General features: G+C 51.1%; 1 protein-coding gene across 2 annotated transcripts in view; it reads left to right on the top strand.

The window, feature by feature from the left end:
* KNTC1 (kinetochore associated 1) overlaps positions 1-17,308 on the top strand; it is a 1,031,844-nt gene that overhangs the window by 29,274 nt on the left and 985,262 nt on the right. The window lies entirely within an intron of this gene.

Below are 17,308 nucleotides of genomic sequence, written 5' to 3'. Positions count from 1 at the left end.
AATGAAAAACCTTGCTTTCTAATTAGCGTAGCCAATGAGGACACGTATATGTTGAAGAGAGTTGGTGACAAGGCAGATCCTTGCGGCACTCCACATGGGAGTTGGCAGGTACCAGACTGTAGGTTCTCCCAGAAAATTCTTTGTTCCCTATTATCTAGGAAGGAGGAGAGGAGGGTCAGAGTGGTGTCCTCCACCCCTACGTCTCTAGCCGCTGTACCAGCACTGTATGGTTCACGGTATTAAATGCCGCAGAGAGATCCAGTAGGATCAGGATCGCTCTGCCCCCCTCCTCCCCCCGTGTGAGAAAGTGGCTCTGTATATACTGTTCCCAAATAGGTACAGGGTGTACAGAGTCCACAGTCCCCAGAGGTTTGGCAGAGGCTAAAGTTAGATATAACCTTACTCTCTAAAGTGGTAGCTTGGTCGAGCAGTAAGGCAGTATCAGAGGACAGTGTAAAGCATTTCTTGCACACACTCAGCCAGCAAATGGTCTCACACACTCAATAACTGAACTCTAGGCCAATGGTTTATATATAAAAAATATATGCTTTTTTATTTTAGAACCAACACTAGGCATTAAAATATACTTTCTCAGAATGAGATGCTTTATATAAATACTTTTGCAATATGCAATTGACTTTTGTAGGAAGTTACAAGTGGTTGCCATAGGCAACACAATTCTAAACACAATAATGCATTGAGTCCAATGGAAGTTTCAAATTATTTGCCACAGATTACTTTTAGGATTACTTTTGGAATTCCAGGACTGGATCCTAGATTCAGTCCTGGGTCACTACTTGGAATCAAGTGATAAAAGTCGACTTAAATACTGTGATGATTTTTAGACAATATTTTGCTATTTTAAAAGTTGACACTTAGAAAATATTTCATAGAGAACAGTCAATGATTCCCTATGGCAGAAAATTCAAGTTGCAGGTATAGTAGGTTCTCGTTACTTTTGTAATCCAGTACTGGGTGACTAGACTCAGTACTGGGACCTTTATCCAAAACAGGTAAGTAATTAAGTTTTCAGATATTATACGATTTTTAAAGAATATTTAAATATTGAAGAAATTGACACCTAGAAGAAATTTCACAGAAAAACAGTCAATGATTTCCTATGGAAGAAAATTGGGTTACAGTTGTAAGTATTTTTCAGAGTCAGTGCTGGGCACCAAGATCCAGCACTGGGAGCTCACCTAAGAGCAGGTGAGTATTTTCGTTTTCGGTACTCGGCTGATTTTTGGTGAATATTTTAAGTTTTGAAAAGTCCACACTTAGAAGAAATTTCAGGAAAAGCCAGTCAATGTTACCCTATGGAGAAAATTGAGTTATCGGTTTAAAGGTAAGTACTTGACTGGCAGAGTTAAGGTTCTGGGCATAGACTCGGGGGTCTCCCAGGGTCAGGTAGGTACAGTTGGTTCACCCTCAGCGGCACAAAGGCGGCCGGGTGCAGAGAGTGTTAGGCCCAATGTTATCCTATGAGAGGTAGGGGGGCCTTGTTTGGTGGCTGCTGACTAGCAGCCCACACGGCTGTGGGAGCTGGGCTCCTGGTCACTTGCTCAGGGCAAATGGGCAAGTAGATGGGTGTAGAGGTTACACTGCCAGGGCCCCTCGGGCGGCTGGGTGCAGGGTGCTTTTGAGCCTTCGGGCGCTCAATTGATTTCAATGGGAAAGCTCTGGTTTGGAAAAAGACTGCAAGCTCGGGGACGAAGATTCTTCAGGTGCCACCTTTATCCAAAACAGGTAAGTAATTAAGTTTCGAGAGGTAAGTTGGGTAGTTGGAGGATAGGTAGGTACCCAGGATAGGTAGGTACCCAGGAGTTGGGCACAGGGGGCCGCAGGGCGCCGGGTGCAGAGGTGCCTTTTGGTGTCGGGGAATCTTACCCTCTGTTGATCGCGGTTCGGGGGGTTCCTGGTTCTGAGGCTGCAGGCGCCCGGAGCGTCGAGGGAAGTCCTTGGGTGCCGGACTCGGGGTCACAGTCGCCGGGGGGTCGTCCTCGTGGTCTTTGTTCACTCTGGCACAGGCTAGGCTTGGTGGGTGCAGAGTGTGCAGGGTTCGCGGTTCCGGGCTGATGCCAGGGATTAGAAGCTGATTTTGAGTAGGGGGGTCCCAGGTGCTTAAAGCCAAAAAGTAGCCGGGTTCTCTGGGGTTTGTGAGGTTGCTGGCCACAAGAGGTGCCGGGTTGCAGCAGGAGCAGGTTCGAGGGTCGACAGGCCGGTAGGGCTGGGGCCAAAGCAGTTGGTGTCTTCCTCTTCTTAGCAGCTGCAGGGCAGGTCTTCTTTCTTCTTTGTATTTCGGAATCCGGAATCTGGGGAAGGAAGGTTCAGGGTGCCCCTAAATACTAGATTTAGGGGTGTTACAGGTAGGTGAAGGGCAGGGACCAATGGGTTCCTGTCCTGGGGTGGGTACACCCTCTATTCTGCCACTCTCCTGTGGGAGGGGGGGCAGTAGCCTAGTCCTGATCGGGTAGGGCCTCCCATCTTCAAGATGGCGAGAGCCCGGAGATGTGCTTCACATCGCCTCCCCCACCTGAGGGGTGGAGTTGGCAGGCTGGCACATCCCCTGTCCTTATTTGGGGTTTCCAGCCAAGCTTCCCGCCAGAGCGGGGGTTACAAGTGGCCTGGGGAAGCTCACAGAGGCGGCATACCTTTTGAAGCTTCCCCCTGCCCATCCTGGGGGAGGAGATCTAGCACCTCGCCCAGGATGTGCATTGTTGCAGACCCAGGAGAGCAGGGGCTCTCCTACCCAGGGGTCCAGCAACATGTCTGCTGTGTCGCAGCCTAGGCAGCCTCTCAGACCAGACGTGGATTGTAGGTTAGGTTTCAGGGGGCCTCTGTAAGATGCCCTCTGTGGTGCTTGGTACATTAAATCCCACACTGGCATCAGTGTGGGTTTAATGTGCTGAGCAGTTTGATACCAAACTTCTCAGTCTTCATTGTTGCCATTATGGTGCTATGGAGTTCGTGTTTGACAAGCTCCCAGCACCATATACTCTACTGTACTGTAGGGGGACAGGGCTCATGCTCCTATGCCCACACCACTGGCATAGGGCATCCAGCTAGAGGGGTGGCTGATGTATGCCAGGGCAGTGTAGGTGGTGGGCATGGCACACAGGGATGTGAGCCATGTCGACTCTCTGGTTTGTCCTGTACCCAGACACTCAGCCTGCAAGGGCAGTGTGTGTGTGTTAGGGTACAGGGCCTCTTAAGGGTGGCACAATGAGTGCTGCAGCCCTTAGAGGCCTTCCCTGGTCACAAGGCCCTGGGTACCTAGGGTACCATTTACCAGGGGCTGACACGTGGCCAGGGTTTGCCAATTTGGGTTAGAGGTTTTGGTTTAGGGAAGGAACATAGGCCCTGGGCACCTGATTGGCAGGAGTCCAGGGCACACTCAGTCAAAGTACATTCAGCAATTCAGCAAAAAGTGGGGGTATACCATGCAAGAAAGATGGCACTTTCTCTCAGGCGTTAATATCGCTCTGTTTATAATGTATCTCGTCTTCCCGCCCTCAGAGCTTCAGTATCGCTGTCCCCCTTCTCGCCGGATTAGCCAAGCTAATAGTGACCCGGATTTGTCTCTCTCATTGTGGGCCCTTGTTAGATCATTTTTATAGTCGAAACATAGTTGTTCTACTTGGGTGGCCATTGTTTCTCGAGGTCTGCTTGTTTATCCACTCTTCCTGGTCTTTCTTTCTCCACTTCTCGGAGTCTCCATTCCGCCCTTTGTACATCTTGCAAAAGAACCCTCCGTGTCCCCCTTACTTCTGCAATGCAGCGCCCTCTGACAAGTCTTAAAAGCGTCCCATTCTATGAGCAGACTCGTCACCATGTTAGTGTTGTCTAAAAAAATAATGATCCATAGCGGTACCCACTGTAGTCTGGAAGACTTGGTCTTCCAGCGCCTCAGGCGCCAGCTAGGTATTTTGGGCCGATCTCGGCACCAGTTCAGGGTCAGCAGTAGTGGGTTGTGGTGAGATTGTTCTGGTCAGGTACTCACTCATTCCGACTCTCTCATGCACATCCGGCGAACATAGTATAGCATCTAGTCGAACGTGAAGTTCATCCATGGTTGAAAAGGACTAATTTCGCTCCCCTGGATGCTGAGACTTCCAGGTATGAATTTACCCCCCACCTCTGCTGCCAATTGTGTCTGGCCCCCGCAACTCTATGGGAGTGTCAGGGAGCAGAGGGTGAGAGCGATCCAATCCCACATCAGTTACACAGTTGAAGTCACTTCCAGTAGTACCGATCCTGTCAGAGCCGAGGCCAGTAACTGCGACAGCTGTGACATAAATTCAGGTTGTTCTATGTTAAGGGCATATAGACTCCCAATCGTTCGCTCCCTACCATCTAAAAGCCCCGAAACCACCACAAATCCGGGTCAATAATTTGACTAGTACTTTGGAAAGGGACTCCCGCCCACACCAGTGCTCCCCTAACGAAAGCTGAATAAGTAGTATAAAACACTGGTCCCCTCCACCTACACTGGAGCGCAGCACATTCCTTCGCCAACAAGTGGGTTTCCTGCCATAGCTTGATTTGCACTCCCTTTCTGACTAAATGTGTGTATTTTATGATGATGTAGCATAGTGTGCATCCCCCAGACGTTCCAAGGTAAACATTTAATACCTGCGGTGGATCACATTTTGACAGGTAAGACACCCCTAGTGATTTCCCCCAAAGCGACACGCCTGGCCCAGAACAACAACCCCATAATAATGAGACCCCCCCCCCCCCCTCCCCACACTCCCCTTACCCAGGACAGGTACACACAGACTAGTTCCCATCCAAACTCTTACTGGTAGGAAGTCTCTGATAGTGGTGGGGTATGCAGCTCACCCTACCGGGCCCGAAACTCGTCCAGGCCTTGCCCTCCAACGCCATGGTGCAGCTGTCAGACCCAGTAGTCATGCCGTCCCCAGTGCAACTGGTGCTATGGCTAAATAACAGCACAAGACCTACTCCATTTCACTGGGCACTTCTGAAAGTCTCCATGGAACTCTTCACTTAGGCAGTTTCTTCTGCTGTTTGGGGTGTAGCTTTTGGGAGATCAGTCTCGGAGTCCTCATTGGCAGTAGCTAGTGGTGAGCTTTCAGATCCATCAATGTCGGGGCCACTCTTGCTCGAACCTGGGCTGGTGCCTCCTCGGCTAAGTTCTGCAATGCCATGTTTTGCTCCTTTTGGCGCTCTGTTTGAGATGGGGCTCTAGAGGAATGTTGGCTTCTGGGCAGGTTTTGCTGAGTCATGTCTGGGGATGAAGTGCGAGGCTCTTGATTTGGCTGGGTGTCTATCCAATCCCACACCTCCTGTGGGGTGGTGAAGATCTGCATCCCCGATTTGTTGGTCACCCGGAGGCATGCCGGAAAGGGCATGGCATATTGGATCTGCAATTGGCGCAGCTTTCGCTTTAGGGTCAGGAATTATGCCCTTTGACGTTGCACCTCTCTGGTAAAGTCTGGACATACCATCACCTTGTTGTTTCCGATCTGCAAGTCCTGTTTTTGACGAGCCTGTTGGAAGGATATGGTCCCGATCCCTAAAGTGAAGGAGACACGCCACAATGGGGGGGGGCTCCGGGTCTGGGCGTTCTGGCTGGGACTCAGTGAGCTCTCTCCAATGCACAAAAGGGGGAAGGACCCTCCGGGGCCACCTCTGGCTTGAACCATTCCTCATTAAATCGCACAGCATCCGTGCCCTCTGCTCTCTGGAACCCCTACTATGCGTGGGTTGTTTCTTCGGTATCGACCCTCGCTGCCTTCTGCCCGTGCCTCCAGTACCTTGACCTTGGCCTCCACACACTTCAACAAGTGTTGCAGTGTGGAAACTGCTTCCGGGATATCATTGAGTGCTTTTTCAGTGAGCCCAACCCTCTCTTTAAGTTTGTGGTGCTCATCCTTCAACAAGTTAAGTTCTGTTCCAGTCGAGTCCATTTTCGATTTTTAGCGCGCCTCTGGAGGCCTTGATGGCTTGCATTATGTCCATGTGGGTGGGTCCTTCAGGAGCATTTTCTCCTCAGCACTACAGTGTCATCCAGTGATGACCTGTAGTCTCCCCATTGGAGGCAGTACCCCCTTTCTTTTTGATGACTCTCCCCATGTTCAGCGCCCTGCGCACACCTCCCAAAGTACAACTTTTTAGTGTTGTCTGCCGGTGCAGTTAAACTTTGACTTACCCGAGTCAGGTTGAGCCTGGAGTGCCGCCCCCTGCAATATTCACTCCGCGCACATGGGGCGTCAAGAGGCTAAGTCAACCTCCCTCGGCTTCGTGCATTCAGGTGGTCCACCGACTGATCCTTTGCAGGCCTCACCGCCCCCTACTATTGTGGCCACTTGGTGTCCTCTGTTTTGATTCCTCAGCCACACTCCTCTCAAAAGCTGGGGGTCCCTAGGGCAGGCACTCCACCACTAAGCACTGGTTTGCTCCCTCTTTACCAACTCGGCTCGCTCCCTCTCTCCCCCATCAATAGTGCAGTGTCCTCTCCTTAAAGCAGCGTGGGACCCCCAGAGCGTTTCAAGAGACTCCTATTTGGGCGTGCTCTGTGCCTCTACAGGGCACCACAAGGCAGTCCGCAGCAGCGGGAGATAGCCTCGCTCTCAATCGGTGGTCTGTTCAGTCCAGGGAACCCCCGGCCATCCCAGGCCCCCACAAGAGCTCCGCTGTAGTTTTACGGCCTCCCCTGGATCAACTCCGTCACGGGCGCCCGCAGCAGCCGGGCCCCCGCGCAGGCCTTTCAGAGCGGGAGCCTCACCACGCGCAGCCCTGACCTGATTCCCGGTGCTCAGCTACGGTGGTCTCCTTCCCTGTAGGCATGCTCTGGTTCCTCCACTGCCCAGTATGTGTTTTCTGCCCAGTGCGTGTTTTCTGCCAGGCCGTAGCTCTCAGCAGCGCATCACCGCTGCCAGAATCCGCCCCCTCAGACCGCGGCCGCCATCTTGTGGTTACGTGATTAACGCCGAGTCAGGAGAGGAAATCACTATTTCAGGGCTGCTGGGCTGCAATCTCGCCGTCCACCAGTCCAGCATGGACCCCTGATGTTCTGTGGCCTGGAAAATAGTGCTGGGTCACACTTGTCAGGATAATGATCGTTGGAGGGATCACAGTTGACGGAGCTCCGGAGTCCCCTTCCTCTCACATCGGTGCTTAACCACTCCCCCCTCCTGTGGAAGGCCGCTTCTGCGTATATTGCAGCGCAGGTCAGATCTTCTGGGTCCTCAGCCCAGTCATCAAGGCAGTGAACCCTTTGAGATCGTATAGTTGTTGTAGATGTGTTGTTTGTGGCTGGAGTTTAGTAAGGGCCTTTTAACAGTGTGTGACTCGCTCTGAGAGCTTTCTGTGGTCTTGACTGAAGAGATCAATGTCTTTGGCTATGGTGTCGACTTTCACCTCCAGGCGCATCCGAGAGGCTTTCAATATCTGAGAGGATGGCATTCAGTTTGTCTGAATGTGAAGGGTCCGTATCAGATATGTGGTCCCAGTAAGCTTCCATCTCCGGATGTCTGGTCTCCTTGCGGCCCCTCCCCGGCTGGGCCACTGAAAGAGTCACCTGCCCGGGGCGGTCAGCCACCACCACCCTCCTCAGGCAGGATCCCAGGGGCACCCCGACTTTCCCCCTTGAGATGCAGGAGAGAGGGTTGCCCGGCTCAGGATGTATATGATGGATTTCTCACTAAGGATGATGACCGGCACCTTAATTCTGGTATCTATAAGATGGTTGGCAATTCAGGCACTACAATGATGTCAGACAGTGGGAGACATCATTAGGAGCCAGAGGAGATCTACATTAGGGCAATACAAGACTTCCGTATGCAACACAGGAGAGGAAGCTCTGGCAAAACCAACAATGTGCTGCTACTACACCCTGCCTTGGGATCTTTTGGGCATTGATACAATTGCACTAATGCAAGATGGAGCCTCTGACCGCTCTAAAACTGAGTGTGCACCAGTTCTGAAATATCTACCTACAAAGGTTAAAGAGCATACATGTTCAAAGTGCATGCAAGTGTTTAGCAAAATTCCTTAGATCTGCTCCTTGGTATATCACAGGGATGTCATTTTAAGCCCTTCGACCTTAATAGATCTTTTAAAATCTGATGGGTGTGCACATTAGTAGTGGGGGGAGGCCAGCATGACTGGTCATGCCAGTTGATTGGGTTGGAGGGTGCCTAACAGGGATGTTGTTGGGGGGGGCTTTCTCTTTGTCACAACTTGCTCCCTGCGTTCCTGTGTCCACCACCATGGGGCTGAATTGTGGGACTCTCCAGTGTCCTAATAAGCTACTGGACCCTCCCCTTCATGCATATTCTAACTTCCAGCCATTTGGACACTTTAGGGCAATTGACATCCATTCTCAATCCATGCCAAGTTTTGTGAAAGCCAGCCTGCTCATGCTTGAAGCCAGCCTGCTGATGTTTGACACTCCATTAACCAGAATTCCCTGCTTACTGCTTTGTCTCCACCCCTGCAGGCCAAGGATGGGTGGCTGCAGCTAGCCTGCTCACACCCGATGCATGTAATTACTGTGAGCTCTTTTAAGGCCCAGCTCCCTTCAGTCCAGTGTTGGTCATTGTAGCTGTTTTCCAGTGAGACTGATCCTTTTTTCCTTAGCTTTTGATATTCCTTGATTCCTGAGCTATAGCTAGTCCTTGTGCCTGAATTAGCCCTACCTGCAGTGCTACCTTGTTTCCTGAGCTATAGCTATTTCTTGTGCCTGAATTAGCACTGCATGCAGTGCTACTGTGTTTCCTAAGACGTTCCTGAGCTATAGTTATTCATTTTTCCAGTTCCTGGGCTTCAGCTATTTCTTGTTCCTTATTTGCACTGCTTGCAGTGCTCGCTTGACTCATTGTTTCCTGAGCTGTATATTATTTCCTGTTTCCTTGAACCAGCACTGCCTGCAGTGCTACCTTGACTCCTGAGCCTTAGCTCAATTCTTGTGCCTGCCCCAGCACTGCCTTCTATGCTACTTTGTTTTCTTGATTCCTTACCCTACATTATTCTAGTATTCCCTTGCAGCCTCCCCTTCTGTATATCCTTTTCCAGTCCCTGCCTTTCTTCCTATTCCCTTGGTTCCAGTTCTAGTTTGATGTCTTTCTATTCTGCTGTCTTGCTTATGTTACCTGCTTTCTGCCAAGTGTGCCCTGTGATTTCATTCCTTTCATGTTGAGCACTCCTCCTTGCTAGCTCCTTGTCTATTGTGCTTGTGTTTAGTTCTACCCCCTTGCTGTTACTGCCTTGCGTGTTCCTGTTTGATTGCCAGGAACCGTGGGCACAGCTGACTACCTAGGTGGTGTTTCTTGTTCACTGTGAGTATTGTCTTTGAGTCACATTTATGACATCACCATAGGTATAAGCTCCACAGACCCTGCCTGTGCATGCATATCCTATATGTGGGTATTTTCAGTCCGTATCTGTAACAGCAATTGTGGGTGAGAAACTCTCTGAGCTTCTGTCTTACCTTGTGGAGATCCTGAGTGCTTTACCCCACATTCCCCTTTATTGTTACTGTTGCACGATAAATGTGTGTATGTATGTATGATATATATATATATATATATATATATATATATATAGATATGTGTCTTGCACGTCCGTCCTGGGTGTAGTTAGTCTGAATTCTTAATTGCCTTGTGGGTGCCCTTCCTTTTTGAGTCTTAGCCATCTTGTACAGACTTCCCCTTTGGATCCCTTTTTCTCCTCTTACTCCATGTGTGATCCTGGGCAGCGCTGTACTACTCTTTCTGTGCACGGTACGTTTTCTACCCAGTCCTTGCCCAAGTCCCTGACTGTGTTCCCGACATAGTCCAAGACAGTCCCTGACACTCTTCCTTGATTCCTTTAGGGCATTTTTGTTCTACCAGTGACTATTACGTGTAATTTTGCTTTATTAGTGATAGCTAGGGGAATTTTGCTTTGAGAAACGTGCTGTGATTTGCTCGTGGTATGTCCCTGTGTTCCCGACATAGTCCCTGACACTCTTCCTGGATTCCATTAGGGCGTTTTTGTTCTACCAGTGACTATTACGTGAACTTTTGCTTTGTTAGTGATAGCTAGGGGAATTTTGCTTTGAGACACGTGCTGTGTTTTGCTCGTGGTATGTCCTTTATACCGAAACCAATAAAAAGGTTTAATTAAAACGATTGAAATGTTAATTCACACAACATTCATAATACCTACCCTACTACTCGTCCCAAAGCTGAATAAAACATAATACTCCTCTAGATGTGGCCACCAACTTTAAGTACTTTTTTTTATTTTAAAAATCAGTGACACAGCTATTCAGCCGACAACCCGGAGGTACGGCAGCTTTAGAGACACAACACATGCTTGCGTCCACATTTTACTGACAGGAGAATCAAAGGTTCTGTTTTAAATAAACCTAAATCCAAACCTAAACACAAACAAGGCGATAAGTACTGTAAGCACCAAAAGAGGTTCCCATCAGGGGGGACGAGCCCCATTTCGTCCAACAGACACAGGTCTATAGTAAGGGAAAGGAGGGGAAGTCAGAGACTCAAGAAGACAAACACATACCAGCAAGGAATTCAAAGCCGGAAAGAAAGCTAAGGGGAAAGCTGCTCCTCAGGCGGGTCCGGGTCTTGGGGCAGGCATATGTCCCCTCTGTACTGGTTCCATGGCCCCCATACAGAGTGCCATTTCCGAGGGCGCCCTCGAGCACAATACACTGTCTTCTCCCTAAACATGCTCCAATCCATGTTTTCCATCCACGCTGTCAATGTAGGAGGCCTATTAGAGCCCCACAGCCGAGCAATGTCGCGCTTGGCTACCATGTTCCCTAGGGTCACCCACTGAGTCTGTGCCGCGTTGTGGTCAGTAGGACCCCAGACATTCAGGAGACAACATCGCGCCTCAGGCTGCATGACAATTCCCGTCACCTCCCCCATCACCTCGTGGACTCGCCTCCAAAACTCCATAATCGCACTGCATTCCCAAATAATATGTAGGAAGGTGCCCACCATACCACAGCCTCTCTTACATAAGCCCTCCTCAGAGAAACCCATGTGGACCAGCCTGGGCCCTGTCACATAGACCCTATGGAGTATTTTAAGCTGCACCAGCCGCAGGCGCGCGGGGATAGCGACCTCTTTGGGAGAAGAAACTGCATACTGCCAATCCTCATCATCTAGTTCAAGGCCATCCCTGGTCCATTGATCGCGCAACCCTAGAAGAAGATCCGCCCGAACATTAATAAGTTTCTTATAAATGAGCGAGATCGTGCTCTCTGGCATATGACCATCCAGGATCTGGTCCTCCAACGGAGAGGACTCGGGCACCTTCTCCCCTTCTACAAGGACTGACCGCAAGGCGTGGCACACTTGAGCATATCGGAAGAACTCCGTGCTCCCTAGCTCGTATTCCTTCTGCAGCTCCTCGAATGACTTTATCCTACCCTTAACCAAAAGGTCTCCAACCCTGGATATGCCGATCAGGTCCCATTTCTCAAACCCTTTTGTATGCCAAAGCTTTCCCAGAATATCGGAGTCAAACAGAGGGGTGGCAAGGGTAAGCTTACCCTTCCAGCCCAGTGAGTCCGTCGCCACCTTCCATACATGCACGGCCACCCTGGTGGGCCCCGTAAGGATGAAGTCCGACGACTTCGAGTACAACGCTCTGTGGTAATTACCCCCACGTAGCAACCATCGGTCCATGGCGAAGCCGGGGCTCGGCGCCGGACCATATACACCATGGTTAATCGCGCTCAACTGGGTGGCCCAGTAATAACGTCGAATGTCTGGAAGCGCGATACCACCGTCGTACCACGGAAGCGTCAACTTAGCGATCGCTATACGCGGACGCCCGTCCCACAAGAGCGCGCGCTGGTGGCTTTCGACCTCACGGAAGTAGCTGGCCGGTACCAAGTCAAGGGTATTCTGCAGAGCATAGAGGAAACGGGCAAGAGACATCATTTTGAACCGAGCGGCACGGCCAAGGAGGGAAAGAGGCAACCGCCGCCAGCCCGCCACGTCCCGCCGCAGACGCGCCAAGGGAGGGAGCAAGTTCTTCTCGTAGCGTAAAATGGGGTCGGTGGAAATATAGATCCCCAAATACAAAAAGCCCTGCTGGGCTATCTGGATCGAGCAGTTGCGCGGGACAGGCGGGACATCCCCACACAGGACATACAAGTATGACTTCCCCCAATTAATGACTAGGCCAGAGTTTCTACCGAAAGAGGTCAAGACGTCACAAACCACTATCAGAGATTTCTTGGGCGAGGTATAGCAGAATATCGTCGGCGTAGAGTGAAATACGGTCTTCGTGGTCAGGCGACCAACGAATCCCACGTATGTCCGGGTGCCATCGTAGCCACGCCGCCAGCGGCTCAAGAGCAAGGGCGAACAGCAACGGCGACAGGGGACAACCCTGCCGGGTGCCTCTCCCGAGCTCGAACGGTGCCGACGCCCGCCCGTTCACCACGACGCTTGCAAGAGGCCCCTCATAGAGCAACCTCACCCATCCCACAAATCCAGGCCCAAAGCCGAACTTGGCTAGCACAGCCCACAGGTATGCCCACTCCACCGTGTCAAAGGCCATCGTGGCATCGAGGGACGCCACAATAGCCGGCTCTCGCATCGTGCCCGTCCTAGCAATCACTCCATGGAGGCGTCTAAGATTCAGTGCAGTGTTACGGTGCGGGATGAAGCCCGACTGATCCGGGTGGATCAAGTCGCCAAGCACCCGGACCAGGCGGTTAGCGAGGATCTTAGCAAGGATTTTCGGCTCGGCGTTGAGAAGTGATATCGGCCGATAGGAGCCACACTTGTCCCGGGGCTTTCCGTCTTTATGTATTACCACAATCGTCGCCAGCCGTTGATCGAGCGGAAGAAACCCATTCCCCCGCGCCTCCACGAACATGGCGCGCAGGTGAGGAGCCAACTTATCCGGACAAAGCTTGTACAGCTCTATCGGCAAGCCATTTGGGCCCGAAGCCTTACCGGAGCGCAACGCACGGATAGCACACGCCACTTCGTCTACAGTGATATCGCCATCGAGGTCATCCCTATCAATGGCAGAAAGGCAGGGCAGAGCGATGTCACGCAGAAGGTCACACGAGTCCTCAGTCGGCCTATCCAAGACCGAGGTGTATACCGTACGAAAATAGTCCGAGAAACACCGAACTATACCGTCGGGATCAGTGACAACCTCTCCCCCATCCGTCAACAACTCCGGCACCACTCGATTAACACGCTCTTTTTTATCCAGCCATGCCAGCAATTTCCCGGCCTTATCACCAACGTCATACAATCGACCCTGCTGCTCCCTATTGAGGGTCTTTGCGGCGTTCGTCACCAGATCCCTATATTCCAATTGCTTCAAGCTCAAATTATGCAGTGTGGACGTTGCAACATCCCCTTCCAAGGCCACTTCTAAAGCCGCTATCTCGTCCTCTACTTGTATCACCTCGGCGTCTCTCCGCCACTTGGCGGCCACTACCAAGGACAGGGCCTCCCCTCTCAGTACAGTCTTAGAAGCTTCCCACAAGGATACCGCAGATTCAACTGAACCCTGATTATCTCGAAAATAGTGGTCAACTGTCTTCAGCAACGCACTGCGCAGCTTGGGGTCACAAAAGTACCAGGGGTTAATGGGAGCTACCCTGCCCCCCACCACCCGGCCAATATCCAGACGGGCCCACACCGGTGAATGATCAGATATGCCCCGTGCCATGTGCCTAGCCTCAGATACCAAAGAGGCGTGCGCCGCCAGAGTGAGCAAGTAATCAATCCGAGAGAGACTCCCGTGGGCCCCGGAATGGAAGGTATATTGTCTCTGAGTGGGGTGCCGCAGCCTCCAACAGTCTACCAGACCAAAAGTATCAATAAAGTCGGGAAGCCACTTCTGAGCACCCCCGGTATCTCTGGGCGGGTACCTATCGAGCATTCCAGAACCAACCGCATTGAAGTCTCCTCCCACCACTAGCATCCCTTCGGGGAGTTCCAACAAGGCCTTGCCCAGATCGGCAAACGTGGAGGCCTGCAGGGCCAGAGGGACATAAACAGAAACCAATACCAACGTTCTGCCCTCCCACCTCCCCGCCACAGCCACAAAGCGCCCCCTGTCATCCGCAATGGTGGAGTCAACCTCGAATGGTAGGGAAGCTCTAACGAGTATGCCCGCACCCCTGGATCCCGAGGAAAACCCCGAGTGAGCAATGAATTTATAACCCTTTCTGTTAAGTGCATAACACATATTCCCTATAAGGTGGGTCTCCTGCAGGAGGACCACATCTGGCGAGGTCCGTTTCAAGAATTGCAGGACTATCCCCCCGTTTAATACGATCCCCTAAGCCATTAACATTCCAGCTAATTATGTTTAAGCCCCTATCCCCCATCCCTGAACACAAAGAGACCTCCACCCCCCTCCCCCCCCCCCCCCCCCCCCCCGGAGAACCACGATCGGACAATACTGACAACCATTGCTACGCCTTGCAAGAAAATAACAACCCCAAACAACAACCCCAACATCCCGAATCCCCCCCCCTCCCTGCACCCCTGCGTCAGCTTACAAAGCCCCCCCAACTTGCAGTGTGCCTGTCACCCTATCAAAAAACAAATCTACAAAAAGTACCCCAAGGGAGGAAAGAGCTCCTATCTTCCCCCCGCCGCCCTCCCATTACTGCAGTAAGGTGCGAGTCACTGTCCGGGGCTGAGTCAAAACAGGCCGACACCAGAGGTATCACTTCTGTCCATCCCGGTCGCCTTCCGCTCCATCCACGCTGTCCCGGCCGGGCTGTCGCCGAGGGAGTGCATCCAACCAGTCCCCTGCCATGTCCGGTGATTCGAAGAAGAAAGTCCAATCCTCATATACCACACGTAGCCTGGCGGGGAAAAGCATGGCATACTTCAGGTCCATCTCCCTAAGCCGCCGCTTCACCCCCAGGAAACTTTGCCTCTGTTTCTGCACCATCTGGGTGAAGTCAGGGTAAAAGCTCACAGAGGCATTCTGAAAAGGCACCGGGCCTGTCACCCTCGATGCTTGCAGGATAGCGTCCCGATCCCGAAAATTAAAGATCCGGGCGACAATCGGCCGCGGGGGGGCTCCCCCCTTAGGCCGTCCGCCAGGCACTCGGTGAGCCCGCTCCACCGCAAAAAACTTGCCGAGGCCCTTAGGCGCAAGATGATTCACCACCAAATCCTCGACGAGTAAATCGACGGAGAGCTCCTCTGAAGTTTCCGGCGCCCCCAATAAGGCGCACATTGTTGAGCCGGGCCCGACCTTCAAAGTCTTCGAGCCGGCGGGCGGAGAGGTCATTCGCGGTTCGTAACTTACGAACCTCGGCCTGAAGTTCCGAGACATCGTCCGCGAGGCCAGTGGTCTGGAGGTCCAGGGACTTGACCCGCTCGTTGGTTTTGCCCAGGTCCGCGCGAATCAAGTTGACATCAACCAAGATCATGTCCACCTTGTGCGCCAGGGTCTCGAACTGCCGCCCAATCGAAGATTGCATCCCATCTATCGCCCCCTTGATATCCTGCAATGATAACTCCGAGGCTGGGGATGAATCGGCCTTCTGTGCTTCCAGCGACTGTCCCGATCCACCAGGCGACCCCTTCTGCTGGGCATAACGATCCATATTGTTGGATTGGGTATAGCCGCCCCGCCTGGTAGTCTTAGACTTCGACCTGTCTGCCTCCGATTTGGTCGACATCTCGAATAGCAGGACGGTCAGTCGCAAAAGGACGTCACTCACTCCGCTAGAGGAAACCGGGTCAACTAGGACTTCAGCAGCTAGTCAGGACCGAGTGGAGGTCTTCCAGACAATAGAGGGCCTGCACGGAGCACTCCCAACCCAGAGCAAACAAAGGGCGAGAAAGCGAAAGTGAAAGTGCAGCGGCGTCCGTCAGTTCACACCTCCCAAGGCCGCTGTTGTTCAATTAGTGGCCGAGCATCCTGCCAACGCAAGCCCCTGGCATCCTTCGGAGGTAGGCCGCAATCTTCCGCCACGCACAACTTCGGTCCCCGGTGGGCGATCTTAGCCCGGACAACGTCAATTGCCCCAGCTGTGACTCATCTGCAGGATTCCGTGCATGAAAATCAGGATTTAGGACAGGATGATTGCAGGAGGGCGCGAGGGTAGCGGGAGCTCAAGGCTCATGCGGCCATCTTGGTCAAATGCTAGGCTCCTCCTCCAACTTTAAATACTTTTAACATCATTATCTAAACAGGGCTCGACAAATCCACTCGCCCCCTCGCATTTGCGAGGTAGAATTAATGAGGACGAGCTATTTTTAGGTCCTACTAGCCCTTTCTGGCGAGTAGGAAAACAAACTAACTTTTGTCCTCAATTTTGAAAACGGAGCAAATGTGACACAGTAACAAGATTTAAAGGCATTTTTATTGCTCACAAAGCGAATGAGCAATAAAGATGCCTTTAAATCTTGTTATCTTGTCACATTTGCTCCGCTTTCAGAGACTGAGGTCAAGTAGGTTGCAGTTCGGTCGAGGAGATTTTTCAAGATACTAGACCTGCAGGACTAGTACCATTTTTCTAGCCCTGCTAAACATGTAACAGTCTGCTTTCTTTGACAGTGACAATTTAGCACTGCCGAGAAAATGCTCATTAATCAAGAATAATATTGGTGTTTCCAGTGGTTTTTGAGTAGTATAGATTAACAAACAGAATATAGGCATCCTTTATGGGGACATGGATTTTTTAGGGCTCTCGTCATTGGCTCACTGGCTTTATTAATTGGAGTCAAAGGTCTTCTTCAGGTGCAACTTGTAGCCGCAAAACCTCTGTTCTTATCCTGTGATATCCTGGACTTAGATGTTTATGTCCCTGCTTCTATATTTGACAAAGTGTGTAATTGGTGGCACATCACTTTACCGTCCAAATAGTGAGTTCCTCCATCTCCATATTTATGGAGTGTTGCTTAAAGGCTGTCTTTTAACAAAAGCTTTGTAGTAAGTGGGCATTTACCTTTGCAGTTTGATGTCTAACCATGAGGGAAAAAAAGGTACTTAAGAGCCAAAAGAGCAATTGTATGAGTTTTTTGGAGTAGGCGGTGTTCTCTGTAGTGCCTTTCAATTTTTGAGATGCATGGCAAAATTATTTAAGTTGTGTGTGTGCATGTTTAAAATTATTTGCTTAAAAAGAATTTGTCCGATGGGAAAAATGCAATAGTCTTGCCGGTTATGTCAAAGTACGTTGATGAGTTTCTCCAGCATTCTATGAAAATCTAGATATTAGTAGAGTGTCGTGGGAAGAATTTAGAAGTCTGCCCATCATCTATATAGTGTCATTTGATTGCACCTTTTACAAGCTCAGCTTTGTTCTTTTTTTTAATTGTAG

Source organism: Triturus cristatus, chromosome 11, assembly GCF_964204655.1.
Source record: "Triturus cristatus chromosome 11, aTriCri1.1, whole genome shotgun sequence".
Lineage (NCBI taxonomy): Eukaryota > Metazoa > Chordata > Amphibia > Caudata > Salamandridae > Triturus > Triturus cristatus.
This window is presented reverse-complemented; position numbering and strand designations above follow the sequence as displayed.